Below are 16537 nucleotides of genomic sequence, written 5' to 3' on the forward strand. Positions count from 1 at the left end.
AGTTTGAGCAGGGATCATTTAAACAGGGCCCTGAAGATACGGTTCATATTTCCACACTTTCTGCTCCCAGATGTCCCTGTAGGTGAGAGCTTGGCAAAGTGGGGAGGAGGGACAAAGCAGGGGAGCTGGAGAGCGCCGCCCTGCTGGAGACTGCTCAAAGGGTTGCAATTTGCCAGTTTCATGGCATGGTACTTGTGGGGAAATTACCTCCAGGTATCAGCTGCTCTTACGCCTCGCAGCAGTGATCCTGGAGGACAACAGTGTAACGCCATAGTCTGGCTGTTTGTGGGCTATCGGCCTCTTCTCTGCACTCATCTTCGGTGAGGAAGCAGGTACGGGCTTGTTTGGACATTCCCAGGTGACAGTTTGAGACCCAGAGGTAGACACACTGTACAGCCGGGACTGATAGCTTATTAGTCCTGTAAAAAGGTCTTTATGGAAGGTCTGTAGCCTTTCCAGAGATGGAAAGATGGAAAGACACATAAGCAGGCAGTAAATCCCCAGATATCACACTGAATAAAATCACACAACATGAAATGATCAAAGAAATTCTAAAGGCTGAAAGATGCTGTGACAGCTAAGGATGCTAAAGGTGCATTTCGGAGGATACGTACCGACAATAATAGTTCTTTATTCTCAATAAGAATGGACTGAAATAATGCCCCAAAAAAATAATAAGGAATTTAGATTGTGGACTAAAAAGTGACACTGATCCCAGGTCAGTGTCCTACCTCTTTCACAATGTCAGCTACTGACTCGTAACATTATGTTTTGATAATTGGGGGGGGGGGGGGGGGGGGATGGGGGGTAACCCCTCCTTGATATATCTGAGATATATCGGCCTCATGGGGGCAGGGAGAGGTAAGAGTGTCACCATCGATTATGGGTGTCTTGGTGATCAATCTGTCAATTACAATCGACTGACTGCTAAGAGGAGGGTATATACACCCTCAAAGACAGCACTGCAGGGCCGTGGGTGCAGGTCTGCATCAGCACCTCCCCAACACAGCCGCCCAGGTTGCTAAGAGGAGGGTATATACACCCTCAAAGACAGCACTGCAGGACCGTGGGTGCAGGTCGGCATCAGCACCTCCCCGTCAGAGCCGCCCAGGTTGCTAAGAGGAGGGTATATACACCCTCAAAGACAGCACTGCAGGGCCGTGGGTGCAGGTCAGCATCAGCACCTCCCCATCAGAGCCGCCCAGGTTGCTAAGAGGAGGGTATATACACCCTCAAAGACAGCACTGCAGGACCGTGGGTGCAGGTCAGCATCAGCACCTCCCTGTCAGAGCCGCCCAGGTTGCTAAGAGGAGGGTATATACACCCTCAAAGACAGCACTGCAGGACCGTGGGTGCAGGTCGGCATCAGCACCTCCCCGACACAGCTGCCCAGGTTGCTAAGAGGAGGGTATATACACCCTCAAAGACAGCACTGCAGGAGCGTGGGTGCAGGTCAGCATCAGCACCTCCCCGACACAGCTGCCCAGGTTGCTAAGAGGAGGGTATATACACCCTCAAAGACAGCACTGCAAGAGCGTGGGTGAAGGGCGACATCAGCATGACCCTGACAGAGCCGCCCAGGTTGTCACTTCCGCACCCCTGGGAGCGCTAATGAATCTTCCTGGGAGCTGCAAACAGTGTCACACATCATGGGGACGTGATCTCTGACTTCACACTCCATGGGCCTCGGCCCGGGACTGCGGCTGCTGCAAGAAGATCAACCCCGTGAGCGAATGCTTAGTCGGCAGGGAATATATAACGGCAGCTACAAAAACAGCAGAAGCTCACTGTACAGCTGTTTCCTTTAAAAATAAGGTAAGGACAGACCAATAGGAGAGGAATGATGATAATACTTATTATTATTATTATTACATTCATTGATTCCATCTTTCAGACTGTCTCACACTTTTGTTTATGTAGTTAAACATTCCCACTTTCTCACTATCCTCACTAAATATTCTCACAGAAATCCTGTTAAGTATCCTACTAAAAGATATCAGAGTAAGGTTCTTCATTATACTTATACATCCAATTCCATGTCCATAAACTATAATAAACCAGCTAGATGGGCTTGCTGGTCGGCAGATTGCCCAGGCACTAAGCTGAGCAGTGATCTCTGCCCAGCAAAGAAGCAGGTGGTCCTACGCAGTGTCCTGTCACCTGTCCCCAACCAAAGGACCTCAGTGCCACACCTCAGTGACAGGGGGGACTGGTGCAGCTCAAGACCTCAAAAATTTTTACCTCTCATTATATTATATCACTGTTTTTTTTTTTTTTTAAATCTTGTATATGTGACCGGAACACTTTAAACATTTCACTTGAAGTCCAGCAGGAAAGCCTCAGGTGATCATTTTCTAGCAGTACTTTGGTTACTACCTCACTGTGTTGTTATTTATGTTTGTTCATACTTATGTATACATTTGTTATGCCATTTTCTATGCTGACAATCCTAGAGCTGTTAAACAGTGTTTCATTGTTTTTTAAAAACAATGACAATAAAGATCAATTCTATTCTATTCTATTCTATTCTATTCTATTCTATTCTATTCTATTCTATTCTATTCTATCAATGCCCATCTCATGAGGAGCTCTGTCTCTTACTGTTGGTCCTATCTTCTGGGGCAGACCACCAGTCACTCAGGCTCCTCAGTGAACAGCAAAATTAGCACCTAAATCGACTCTCAGACACCGAAATGAATTTCGAATTGGGATGAAGTCTTTAAGGCAAAAGCTCAGGGTTGCCAACTCTGGTCGTCTGGCTGGAGTGAGATTTTTTGCACACACATGCCCACACATTTACATGTATGTAACAGCGTTATTACCTTGCAAATAGTCTATAGGGTTTGCAAAGTACCCCAACAATTCTGATGTCGTTAATTTTAGGTGTGTAATGGAATAATACAGATTTGCCGTAAGATTTCTTGCGTGAGCGTGATAGTCTGAATGATGGGAGGGAGTTGGCCACCCTGGATTCTGCTCTGTCATACTGAACCAGAACTTGTGGCTATTTAATTTTGAAGACACCCCTTTAAATAACGGTGTGGGAAAGCAGCTTCGGACATCCTGGACTGGGGTTTGATTCTTGTCCCCAGCTGTGTGAGCAGCGTGGGCACATTCTGCCAGAAAGAGGCAGCTGGATAAACTGCAATCCCTGTCCTTACATGTGGAGGATGGCCTGGCATCCCGTCCAAGGTGTCCCCAGTACACTGTACTGGATAAAGTGATATGGAGGAAGGGGTGGACGTACTAAGTAACTGCCGATATCTATAAAAAGCCATTTTACATTCTGAAGATTTGGGCGACAACCTCAAGCACGGCAAGGCTACAGAAAGGCGGACGGATGACGGTGGCCTAAATCTGCGATGATTTACAGATGCCGGCAACACACAGCCATGTGTCACTTTGTGGGAATATGCAGTTGGGAAGCCGCCGTTTCGACTTGTAAACTAGGCCACTGCGCTGCACAAATATAGCGCGCGCCGTGATGATTGATATTCGCCAAGCGTCTGGAAGCCATACCTTGACATTACTGCACCCCCTGCGGCGAGTCCACGCCTGCCCAACACAACAACTCTACGGTCGGCGCCGTTGTTAACCAAGCCAAGCCGCAGTTATTTTTTTCCCAGCTGTCCATCTCTGTCACCCGCAACCTGCCGGCTGCCCAGGCCGAACCCACGTGCCCCGTACTCCTGAATTCCTCAACAGGGCGATCGAACGGAAGAGGAGCAAGCCAACTCGGAGCTGGGTTCCCCTCTGTGAAATTACCATTACCAAGCACACAGATGGCCTCCGCACGGGAAAATAAATCTTTTTCAAATATCAATTACACACAGATATGTGTAAAATACTCCAAAACTATGCCGAAATAAAAAAATAATGAATACTCCAATGGCAAGTATAACAACACTGGATGGAGTTAAAGGGATGTGGTTTGGAGTTAATGGGACCTAAATGCAGGTGTAATACTGGGGAAAACAGGCCACCACTGAAATATTAATCTGAATGATTGCCCATCCGTTTTCAGGGGGGCAGCTACCTCCGCTGTCGGCCGGCTGGGCCTAGCTGCCAGAGCCGAAACATGGGTCCTTTACAGGGAGCAGAACAGCACTGGATCACCCCACTGCCTCGATAACTGCCTCACTGGGATTTAACAGCGTGTCGGATTGGGCTCTGCATCACCGCTGACTGGGCTGTTTGTTTAAGACACGGACAGAGAGTCTGAGTAAAGCCACTCCGCTGGTCCTCTAAGAAAAACACAGAAAGGGCCAATCGAATAAAAGAAATTCAAGGTTTTAATTTAATTTGGCGTTTAAAAACGCCACTATTAACCATGACCAATCAAAAAGAGTAAAAAGGTAAAAGCCTTAGTTTTCTTTTTGTTATGACATGTTACATGTTTTTATGATCTGGAAACGGGTTGGTTGTAACTCACAGTTAAATTTGTTACAGCTAAATGAAGATCTTCCAGGGGACATAATTAGTTATCTGGAGACTTTACTTTGTAAAACGTTGACATACAGCTTTGCGATCCATAACAGAAAACGTGCACTTTCTGTTCCGGGGCCTGGGTTCCCAAAGTGAACCGTTAAAAATATGCCAAATTAACGTTAACTTTTCAGCATTAAAGACGCACCAAATTAACGGTACCTTTTCAACGCACCAAATTAACAGTATGTGGAACCTCCCCAGGAGCTATTTTGAAAGCTCTTATAATAAGGTGGTATATGACGTTCACATGCACGTTTTGCTGCAAAATTCTGTGTTCTTACTGTTTAAAAAAAGGTCCATGGAATTTGTGGCATTACCACTCAAGACAAATGGAGCTAAAGAGAAAAGTAAACCGAAGTTTAGAAAAATGCAACTTGTGTTATAAGAGTTCTGTGTAATTGCAGTGTATCTGAGTGCAGTGGCGTACACCAAAGAAAACAGATGGATTTAGCCCTGCGTTTGCTTGTCTGCATTTCGCCTGACAGAAGACAGTCGCAGCAAGAAAAACCGTGGGACCAATAGCTGAATCCGGGGTCTCATTCATTCTTTGAATACCTCTGTCAATCCTGTATGTTTACTCAACCATTTTTGCATAACTATTATATAAAATGCTCTTCTGGTTTGGCAGTTTGCATGATTGTAAAGAGGAAACGGTGATTTTGGTCACAGTGGGCAGGGGGGGGGAGGGGGGTGCAAACAAACATCGATGCCAAATCAAGCAAGGGACAAACCATCAATATTTTTTATAAAAGGGTGCCATGAATCTCCATATAAAAATAAATTCTTAACATAAAATAATGAGCACGAAACCACAATAAGCAACTTGATATACATTTGAGAGAAAAAAAAACAACTTTTAAGAGGTGGGTACAGGTTTGTTTCCTAGCAATCAAACACAGCAGTATTACATGAAGGAAAATCCTGGTTTGTCGTCATGATGCACAGCTTGCAGATATTTTGAGAGAGCCGGGAAACCCGGGGGTTTTTCACTAAGCAGAGGAAAAATCTCTCGATCAGGACGATGGCAAGGCGAGATTAGCTTGCAGCAAGGCCTCCTGAATGTTCAGCTGTGGAGAAAGACTAACATCTTAGCGATGTAGAGTCTCAGCTGAGTCCAAATTTTTTGGAAATTTGGTCTGTAAATCGTGTCAATGGGTGGCACATGCGCCCAGCGAGCCGCATGTCTTATGTGTGGCTGTAGATGTTTACTGTCACTGCAGGAATCCAGGGTGGCTGCTCTCCATGACGCCCCAGGACGGCTGTACCTACAGCTGCCTGCTCACGCTCACTCGCTTCTAGAAACGCATTTTGAAGAATTTCAAGATCACACATTGATCCAAATACTCTTCTGTAGTTCAATCGAGACATAAAGCTACCCTTTGGTCTTGTCTAAAGTTTCCCTTTGTAGAAGATTAAATGTTAAAAATGATAACTAATTTATGTGGGCATTTTTACAGAAGGGTGCAAAATATGTAGAAAGTCATTAAAAATAAGAAGAGAATATCGACTGGATGTAGACTGCAATAGTCACCTGATACAAATACAAACAAACGTTTCATAAATATAAAATATATTAACTGAAGTATAAATGACAGAACAAAAATAAGCCAATGAGCTGCCTGGTGGCAGATGAAGAGAACTCCCGTCTAGCAGATACACTAAACGCCACTGCCCTTGTTAACTCTCCCTGGCTACACACACAGCAATTATTCAGAACTTCAACCAAGAACACATACAGTTGGGTAAAGAAGCGGGGAAATCATTGTAAAGTACTTTAACGTCACCAAAATGTATTTCAACATCACTGTAACTGTAAGTCTGTAAGTCCACTGTAAGTCCACTGTAAGTCTAAAGACATAGCCTGAAAGCAATAAAGAAACAAATACGCAATTTCTACCAACGTTATCAGCCAAGCATTGAGATTCAGCCCACTGCTCGACAATCTCTTTCATGGAGACCCAGAATGTGCTAGAAAGTGAGATAAACCATGTTTCAGGCCCCAGGAGATTAAAAGCAAACATGACTGTAACAGATGAGGTAAACATGCAGGAAGCATAAGAAAAAAGAAAAGTATAAAAAAAACATTTACGAGGTTGCCCATTTAATGGGCACTGGGTGGGGAATCGGGGAGGGAGGGGGTTCTGCCCACAAGGTGGTGAGTGGAGACAGTTAGTGGGTTGGCGAGTTAAAAATGGCCGTTCCCCAAAGCGGCCTGATCTAAGGTGAACTCGGGGGATGGGAGAAGGTTCTGGTGACACCAAGAGCCTCATGGTTCAGCTGGATTTAATTATTTCTGCTTTGACCGACAGCAGAAGCTACATTAATGTGGCCATATGAGGCGGAGTACGCGACGCCCCTGCCAGGCCTGCATCGGCTGTGCGCGGCTGTGTGAGGAGCGGGTGGCGACACACTCCGAAGTTCACCACTGTGATTACAATTCTTTCTCTGTTCGGTGCAGATTCTGGGCACAACCTGATTAATATCCCCCATTAATCAACTACACAACCCCCTGCAAGACCGGTGCAGGTGCCGTAACATTACAGGAAGAGGGGTCATAACACAATATGAAGACACACTCCAATACCCTCTGTGGGAAGAAGAAAACAGGCTCGAAATTAGCATGTCGGAAGAGCCCACAGGCAATTAACCTTGGGGGGTTAAAATATTGTAAAAGGGGGTCAGCATCTGCTGTCTGCATGGTCATTTGACAGTATAAACAGGGATTATCTCCGTACAGCTAAACCACACCGACCCCTGCTGCAAAACAAACCTTTATTCTCCTAACAGTCCCTCACATTAGGATCGATTACTGGGCTAGAGAAGCATCCAGTTCACTGATGAACTATATTTACCTTTCGCCCGTTTCCTGTCTTCCTCGGAGTTTGACTTTGGTTACGCGCGTTCGCCTTCCTGAGAGTGCAGAAGGAGTTTAGCGGTTTGCCCTGCAATTCCGCGTTGTTTGTGTACAGAGGAAATAGGTTACACCCTTAATTATACGTGTTTACTTTTTCCTTTTTCGTTTTTTTTGCAGAAGTAATTATGGTGCTACAGAGGAAAGCTCTTGCATCTTTAGTATTGCCAAGGGTACAGATTAAACACAATGCCACTGTTTCATTTCTTATTCTTCTGAAAATGCAGTTTTGGTTCTCAGAGAAATATGCAACATTGTTAGCCCAGTATTTTTAATAGTGTAGTCGCACATCAGGGAATAAACAGCTAGTTTGGTTATATTCCTGTTGGCGGACTACGTGTGCACTACAGCAGGCGGGAATGTGTAAAGAACCACATGCAGGATAATATCTGAGTGCCATTACACTGCAACATAAACCAATAAAAGGACACTGAGTGACTTAAATAAGATTCTCAGCTTTACTAGGTGGTTACAACCAACGGTTCAGGCCAAGACAGGAAATGGAGCAGACATTCGCTTTCCACTTCCTGTGTGTGCCTGACCACCACATCCTTCACATCCTGATGAAAATGAACTGGGTCTCGCTATAATTTACCAATAATTAAAATCTGAGCAGTAGCTCACAAACAAGTTTATGTCAGGATGGCATATGGGAACCTTAATGGCGAAGAAAGTCATCTATACTGTCTCTATTATTGCTGTATATGTAAAATTAATGGAACTATATGCCAAATACCATAATTATTTACATATGGCATAAGTACCATTGTGTGTTCTGTTGTTGATACAGATTGTGGTAAAAAAAATGAATAAAATTTGCCGTTTACACACAACGTCATTAAACATAATTGTTTTGTTTATGAAAACACTGCATGGCTTTTTCATCATCATGGCAAGTCTGCAGTGGCATTCTGGGAGGGCGGTGCTCAGCAAACCGTCATCGGACGGCACAGTCCCCGTCGTGTGGCAGAAAGGTTGCGCTGGAAAGCTGTGGGCAGCCCCTCCATGAAAAAGCCCACCCCATCCATTTAAACCACATTTATGTTGACAGTAGGGGGCACGTTCCTTGTTAAATGTCAGTCCAATTATTTTCTTAACCAGCCAACAAACTTAAAACATTGGGGTAGCAAGAAAAATAAATTTACCTGCCGAAGCTTCTGTAAGACAAAAGGGCCATATTTCCTCGTACCAAATAGATCTGAGAGCTATTTAATTGCTTTTCCTGTGAATAACAAGCGCATCCATAGAAAAAAAACTTCATTTTAATTCCTTAATGTAATTCGAAGAAAAAATTACTGTGCTGAAATAGGACTGAATAGAAGCTGTTGATAATTTTATTACATAAAAATTCACATTAGCAAGTCTTAAATAATAACCCATATGCTACCTTTAAAATTCCTATTCAGTTGAAGATAAACTTTTATAATACACTACTTTGACAGGAAAATCATTCACGGTGAATCATGTATTCTTTAGATACTGTGCGAACAATATGATGTCAATACGTTACATTTATAAGAAAATGTGCTACCTGACCGAGGGGTTAACAAACTAAACACCATACATATATACAAAAGGCTGATACTTATACCTGATGTACATGTAGCACATACAATATGGGAAAATGGTTGATACTTGTATTAGGGCTGGATGATATAAACTATGCACACGCTTATCGTCAAATGAAACATAAACGATGAGAAAACGAGAAACTTTAATAAACTGTCAATAAGGAACATTGCTTGACGGCACATAATAGCCAATCACTTCAGAGAAATGAATGCAATTCCAACCAATCATACGGTACAATCTATACCAAAACAATGCACATCACATGGAGGAGTTTTGGTGAAACACGTTAGTCATGGAAGAGGTGAGATCTCTTTTGGAGGAATCTTCAAGCGGCAGTGAAGAAGGCCTCAGCTCAGCAGAAACGACATCTTTTAATAAAGGAGATATTGTGGATAAAAAAGGTAAAAAGACCTTATGGCGCTGTGGTACTTCGGCAATTTAAAGTCCGACACGCAACACACCTGTGCAGTGTATTGTAAGCACTGTCAACCAAAACTGGAAATACTGTAAACTCATTTCAGCACCTGAAGCACTGCCATCCAGTGGAACATTCACAATGCAAGCGCTTACAGTTGCACCTGCAACGTCAAGCCCGTCGCCTGGATCGAACAGCAAGTTTCAGTCAGAGGAGAAACCCCAGTGACAAACTGTACTGTTAGCATTTTCTGGTGTTATTTTTGTATCATTTATTTATTTGAATTAGATTTCAGCATGCAGTCCATTCAATGTGAGGCTATTTTTCATGTTCTGAAACTGTTTACGAGGAATCCTAAGGGAATTTTAAGCAAAAATGTAGCTTTGAAAGCAAGGGCATAACTGTAGGGCTAGCGTCGTTGGGGGGGGGGGGGGGGGGGCGGTTGAGGTCTCCACTCATTTAATGGGGTGCAGGGGGTTACATTGGCTGGTTTTGATTACTATGGGAGTTACAGCATCGTGATTAAGAATTTCCTGAAAATGAAGATGTGAATGGGGGGGGGGGGGGGGGGGGGGGCAGGAATGCTGCGAGGGTGAGATGCTGAAGGACCACGGCGCTTGTGGCTGCCATCACGATGGAATCTTTCTTCTCGTTTCATGCTGGTTTGAGCTTCTGGCATAACTCAGGCCCATTACTTCCATTAGAAGGCCAGGGCTCTCTGACAGTGTGATGCAGGAGCCCAAAACCACTGAGGAGGTGCTTTCCTAGGATTAACATTCCCACTGCAAAGTTCGAGGAGAGTAAATTTGAAGCTGCCCTTTGGGTGTGACTACTCCAGCAGGCGTTTGTGGAAGGCCAGCAGGCGTTCCAGCAGCAATGGCTTCTCCACCCATAATGGAGGGTTCAGATTTCCTATGGAACGTTGTCAGTCATGTCCTGTTAGATCCATGAGTTACCCAACACCCATTGTTATATCTCTGCCAGTCTTGTTTGCATTTCCAGTGAGCTGAAGAGTGCAGTGAGAGACATAATGGCCCATGTTATTAGTTCTGCCATGTGGGAACCTGAAACATTCATGTGGAAGACAAACCCTTGTATGAAATAACAGCAGCGGCTGCCTGATGTTCTTCCACTCGTCCTTCTCACCTCACCCATAACAGAGGGTTATTTTTTTTTCCATGTTTTTTTGAAAGCGAACCTCACATAGTGTGAAGGTTGGTTGTTATATACCAGAAAATTAAAGATATACATACAGCTTATGACAGAAGGCAAAGTGGGCCCACGCGGACCCTCCCCAAAAGCAGAGGCAGTGATGAACACTGACACGCTTGTGATCAAACGTACCCTAGCCCCCGCTGGTTCAGCCACTGCACCAACCCCTCACTACAGCAGTGTTACTTTGCGCTTACTCTCCGCATAATTCCATTGAATAATTCAGCTGTTGCTGCACAAACATTGGGAATGAAAGTGGGAAGAACAGGCCCGGTAACCTACATGCCACTTCCCACTCCGAGTGCTGGCATCTGTGCAGATATTTGAAGAAGGGACCCAGAGAGTTTTATGAACAATGGGTAGCTTTATGAAATTTGGATGCTAATATAGGTGGGGGCAGGTGTCAGCGGTCGGAGGTGTTGAGTACTGCCCTCTTAGATATACTTCAATATCCCGAGTGCTCATGTTTAGATTATGACATCCAGTGGCTTTTATCACATTTTTCTCCAAGTGTGGATCCCTGATCCAGCCACCTTCTGACCTCACGCTACTGCAACCGTACAGCCAGGAATTCACCGAAGGTACGGGGGCGTCTTGCCGAAGAGCAAAGGTTCGCCTTAGGAGATTTAGAAGTGAACTCCTGGACAAACCCTCAGTCCCATAAGCAGAAAAGCCACCGGGGATCTCTGCTTATTAGTCTGTGGATATACTGGGCACATATCAAGCTCGTCAGATTCCAGTCCCACCACTGGGAACAGCGCATCTAGGGGAAGCATAACTACAGGGTTTTATATGCTTTCAGCGCTGGTTAGATTCAATGGTTCATCACAAAAAATGAGCAGAACTTAATGCATTAGGTAGCACAGAATTTTGCCTGCCATCTCAGATTTTCCCACCTGGATAATGATGCTGTACTGTAGCATGAAGGGGTTAGGAGGCCAACGCTGGGATTCTCACACACTCAGATCTGGCTAAGAAAAAGCCAAGCCAGAAGAACACAGCCAGACCCTTTAGGTCGTATCTATGGTGTCCCTAAATGAGGTTTGAAGATCTGGAACTGTTAACAATGACTGACTACCTACAGGACACCCTCTGTGGCTAAGAGAGGGAAAATAATAATTTACATAACAAATACCTGGTTACACTTTACTTCAGTGGGAGCAAATATGTAGTATTACACTCTTACTTAATGTATTCATTAACCAGAAACAAAGTGCTACTTACTAATCCTATGTTTGTTCATCATTAATCACTAATAATAGATCATGCTTTTCATGCAGTTAACACTGCATGGTTTATACTTGAGTAGTAACCGAGTTACTATGTTTTTTGTGCCTCCTCAAGTAAAGTGTTACCAAATACCATGTATGCTCATATCATGCAAACAACTTACTAGCCATGACATCTTCTACTCTACTACAAGTATTTAAGAACTGATAATCTTGACTGTCAAGCAGATTACTTTCTTCAAGGGAGCGTATAAGCTTGATTAGATATAGCTTTGGCAAATGTGATTTACATTTTGGGGCAAAAATACTAAACAAGGACTGTCACACCTGGCGAGAGGAAAGTGCTGTGTTTCTGAAATCGCCCCCGCAGAAGCAAATGATCCCTGAATGTTAAGAGTGTTTCTTATTGGTGTTTTTACCAAACACCCTTCAAGAAGGACTGTCACAAGGATGTCACAACTGGCGAGATGAAAGTGCTGCGTTTTGAAATCACCCCTACAAAACAAATGATCCCTAAATGTTAAGAGTGTTTCTTATTGGTGTTTTTACCACTGACTGAACACCCTTTAAGGGACCACAAACCTCATGCTCCTGTGTGCCAAAATATAGTAATTTTTCACCCGTAATTCTCCATATGCCTGCATTGATTTCTTCCATTAGCAGGTTAATTTTTTTTCTTTAAGCACGTACTATATATAAGTGACATGATGGAGCCGTTCCAGAGCGTCGGAAGGCAAACTATTCAGGCAGAGTTCCTCCACTGAAAAAGGATCAGCTTAAATCGCCTTGGACTGAGGCATCAGATACGCAACTAAGAGGGAAAATTAGCATCAATCAACATTAATTCCCTCTATGGAATTAATATCTGAAGATGTGCTTCTTTTGGACTGTTACAGGACATGGAGACGTAAGCTGAGGCAGTGCTTCCTGCCCAGTATCCTGGAGAAAGATATTTGGTCAAAACGGCTCCAGCAGGGTAACCAAGGAAAGTTAATCCATTTGAAATGTAAAGAAAAAAAAGTGATACGACTGTGTGCTTTTCTCTACATCTAACTGGTATGCAAATTTTTCTTCTAACAGGACATGTTATGCAAAAATGACAGAACAATGGTTTAACACCATTCCAACATTTCCCAGAGCGTAACATCCCAAGCAAGGGGAACTGCTTCAAAACTGCAGTGAAACATCCAGTTTCAAGATAAATTCAATGAAAGGCGTGGCTTCCCCTGTCCTACGATAATCACACACAGCGCACACTATAGCTTCAATGAAAGGCGTGGCTTCCCCTGTCCTATGATAATCACACACAGCGTACACTATACCTTCAATGAAAGGCGTGGCTTCCCCTGTCCTACGATAATCACACACAGCGCACACTATAGCTTCAATGAAAGGCGTGGCTTCCCCTGTCCTATGATAATCACACACAGCACACACTATAGCTTCAATGAAAGGCGTGGCTTCCCCTGTCCTATGATAATCACACACAGCGCACACTATACCTTCAATGAAAGGCGTGGCTTCCCCTGTCCTATGATAATCACACACAGCGCACACTATACCTTCAATGAAAGGCGTGGCTTCCCCTGTCCTATGATAATCACACACAGCGCACACTATAGCTTCAATGAAAGGCGTGGCTTCCCCTGTCCTATGATAATCACACACAGCGCACACTATAGCTTCAATGAAAGGCATGGCTTCCCCTGTCCTACGATAATCACACACAGCGCACACTATAGCTTCAATGAAAGGCGTGGCTTCCCCTGTCCTATGATAATCACACACAGCGTACACTATAGCTTCAATGAAAGACGTGGCTTCCCCTGTCCTATGATAATCACACACAGCGTACACTATAGCTTCAATGAAAGGCGTGGCTTCCCCTGTCCTATGATAATCACACACAGCGCACACTATAGCTTCAATGAAAGGCGTGGCTTCCCCTGTCCTATGATAATCACACACAGCGCACACTATACCTTCAATGAAAGGCATGGCTTCCCCTGTCCTATGATAATCACACACAGCACACACTATAGCTTCAATGAAAGGCGTGGCTTCCCCTGTCCTATGATAATCACACACAGCGCACACTATAGCCACTGCACGGATGGTCTTAGTCTCCTAATCCTCACAACCCTGTATAATAGCATTTCTATAAAGAAATATTAGAAACAGATAACTAAAGCTGCTTAGCAAATTTTTTTAAAGCTTTATTTTTATTAAAAATGTGTGGATCTAATATGTGTGGATGTAAATGGATGATATCCAAATCACTCATCTGTGCGTGACTAATGGTGTCTTTATGTCTGGAGCCCTCTTTTTCTTCTGGAACCTTCTGTCACTCAGTCACGTCCCTCACCAATCTCCCAGTGGGACATCCCTGCCCACTGCCCCAACTGGCCGCTGTCGCTGCGGCACAGGGGGCCCCCTGCCCCTGTCAGCTGAGTCTGTCATCCTTGCTAACTGTGGGAGACTCTGATACACATTATGGGATGAGGCCCCAGGTTCACAGAGGAGACCAGGCACCACATATAGCTGACTTTGTTTACAAACTAATTAAACGGGCCGCAGAGATTTGTAAAAGAATGTACCAGAAGGGGCCAAACTATAAATAACATTCTAACAAACCAAGTGTTTCTTAATGGAAAACAAATGTCTGAGATTCAGCAATTAACCACACTGAACCCAGTCCGCAGAGATGTTTTGCTGCACCATGATACCGAAAGCTTAGTGCTGTAATTAGCAAACAAGAACATCTGATAATATTCACCAGATGTCTGTGATGTTCCACTAATACTGAGGCTAAAAATTGACCAGCTGGACTTTTCTATTTCTCCGAACAGCTTCTCTGCTTCCTAAATATTAAACTGCAGCAATAAAAATCACGGTAGCAGCACTGCTCGCTAAGTGTGGGAAGGAGAGCCGAAAGGGGTGCAGGACAAAGCGAGGATGAACGAGGAGCGCAATGGGACCGTTACGCGATAAAACGGAAGGAGGATCTTACGCTGTGTTGCATTGTAGTCCAGACCATCCTCTGGTAAGCAGTGAAAAAGAAGGAAAAGAAGAAGGGAAGATTTAGTTAAAAAAAGAAGACGCATCAGTCAGTGAAAGGGGGGGGAAACATACCTGGACAGGAATACGACATATATGCATTAGGAAAGGAAACAGGACGTAATGATTTCTACCCCATTGCTTCCTTGGGGTACAATGTAGTACATGTGCATCTCACCCACAATCATAAGGGCCTGTTGAGCATTGGTTTGTGCTGCTGTCACTCAATCCAAAAGTGGAGATTATTGGTCGATCTCTAAGAAGGGACTTCCTGTACCGCCCCCACTATCCACCGGATTGGTGAAACAGAAAATGGCTCCAAGTAATGCAGCTTTTAAGTGCAATTCTGAGTCTGTGCTATCTTTTTTGGTATAGATATTTAGGAATGAATGTTACACTTTTCATGAAACCCAAAGCACTTTACAAGCCAATAAGGAGTCACTCCACCCAGCTGGATGATGCTATGGCGGCCAGTCTGCACCAGTACGCTCACCACAGAGTAGCTAAGGTGGTGAAGGGGCAGGAAAGGATTTACCAGTTAGGGATAGGGGATGATTAGGAGGCCAGATCTGAATGGGTCACAGTGGGCAGTTTAGCCAGGACATCGGGGTACCACCCCTACTCTTTCCAAAGTTGCCCAGGGATCTTTAATGACCCCAGAGAATCAGGATTTCAGTTCTAATATAAAGCACAGCACCATTTTTACAGCACAGCGTCCCCGTCACTGCACTGGGACACTGGGGTCCACACTGAGCACAGGATGGGCTAACCTGTTGGCCACACTGTCCCCGTCACTGCACTGGGGCACTGGGGTCCACACTGACCACAGGATGGGCTAATATGTTGGCCACACTGTCCCCGTCACTGCACTGGGGCATTGGGGTCCACAATGAGCACAGGATGGGCTAACCTGTTGGCCACACTGTCCCCGTCACTGCACTGGGGCACTGAGGTCCACACTGACCACAGGATGGGCTAATCTGTTGGCCACACTGTCCCCGCCACTGCACTGGGGCCCACACTGACCACAGGATGGGCTAACCTGTTGGCCACACTGTCCCCATCACTGCACTGGGGTCCACACTGAGCACAGGACGGGCTAAGCTGTTGGCCACACTGTCCCGTCACTGCACTGGGGCACTGGGGTCTACACTGACCACAGGATGGGCTAACCTGTCGGCAACATCAATACCTCTTCCAGCAGCAACCCAGCTTTCCGAGTTGGTCTCCCATATGGATTCCCTAGTTTGAACTGCAAGCGGTATAGTTGCTGACATTTCATCGCTGTCTTTCATAGTAATAAGAAAAACAGCCCAGTGCAGATTTGTTACGAGTGGTATAGGTGAAACACCTCTGCATGTTGATTGGAATACCCAGGGTGACATATGCAGCAAAAGCAAGCTGATAGGATTCATCAGTTTAATTTGAGGTGAATGTTTTGGTGAGAACAAAGAATTTCCCCCCCAAAAAAAAAGATATATAATGAACACAGAGAGCTGAGACTGCCATTTTACGCTGGAAAGGTCCTTGGAGGGTGACATTTACCTTACAAGCACTGCCTTACTCTCAGGTTGGATCACAAACATTTTTATTACTTACAGATGTCACGTGGCCCTTTGAATGCTACAGCGTTACGGGACAGCAGTTTATCTA

General features: G+C 44.7%; 1 protein-coding gene across 1 annotated transcript in view; it reads right to left on the reverse strand.

Annotated features, from left to right (window-relative positions):
- LOC125709706 (glypican-6-like) overlaps nucleotides 1-16537 on the reverse strand; it is a 184929-nt gene that overhangs the window by 21537 nt on the left and 146855 nt on the right.

Source organism: Brienomyrus brachyistius, chromosome 16 (assembly GCF_023856365.1).
Source record: "Brienomyrus brachyistius isolate T26 chromosome 16, BBRACH_0.4, whole genome shotgun sequence".
NCBI classification, from domain to species: domain Eukaryota; kingdom Metazoa; phylum Chordata; class Actinopteri; order Osteoglossiformes; family Mormyridae; genus Brienomyrus; species Brienomyrus brachyistius.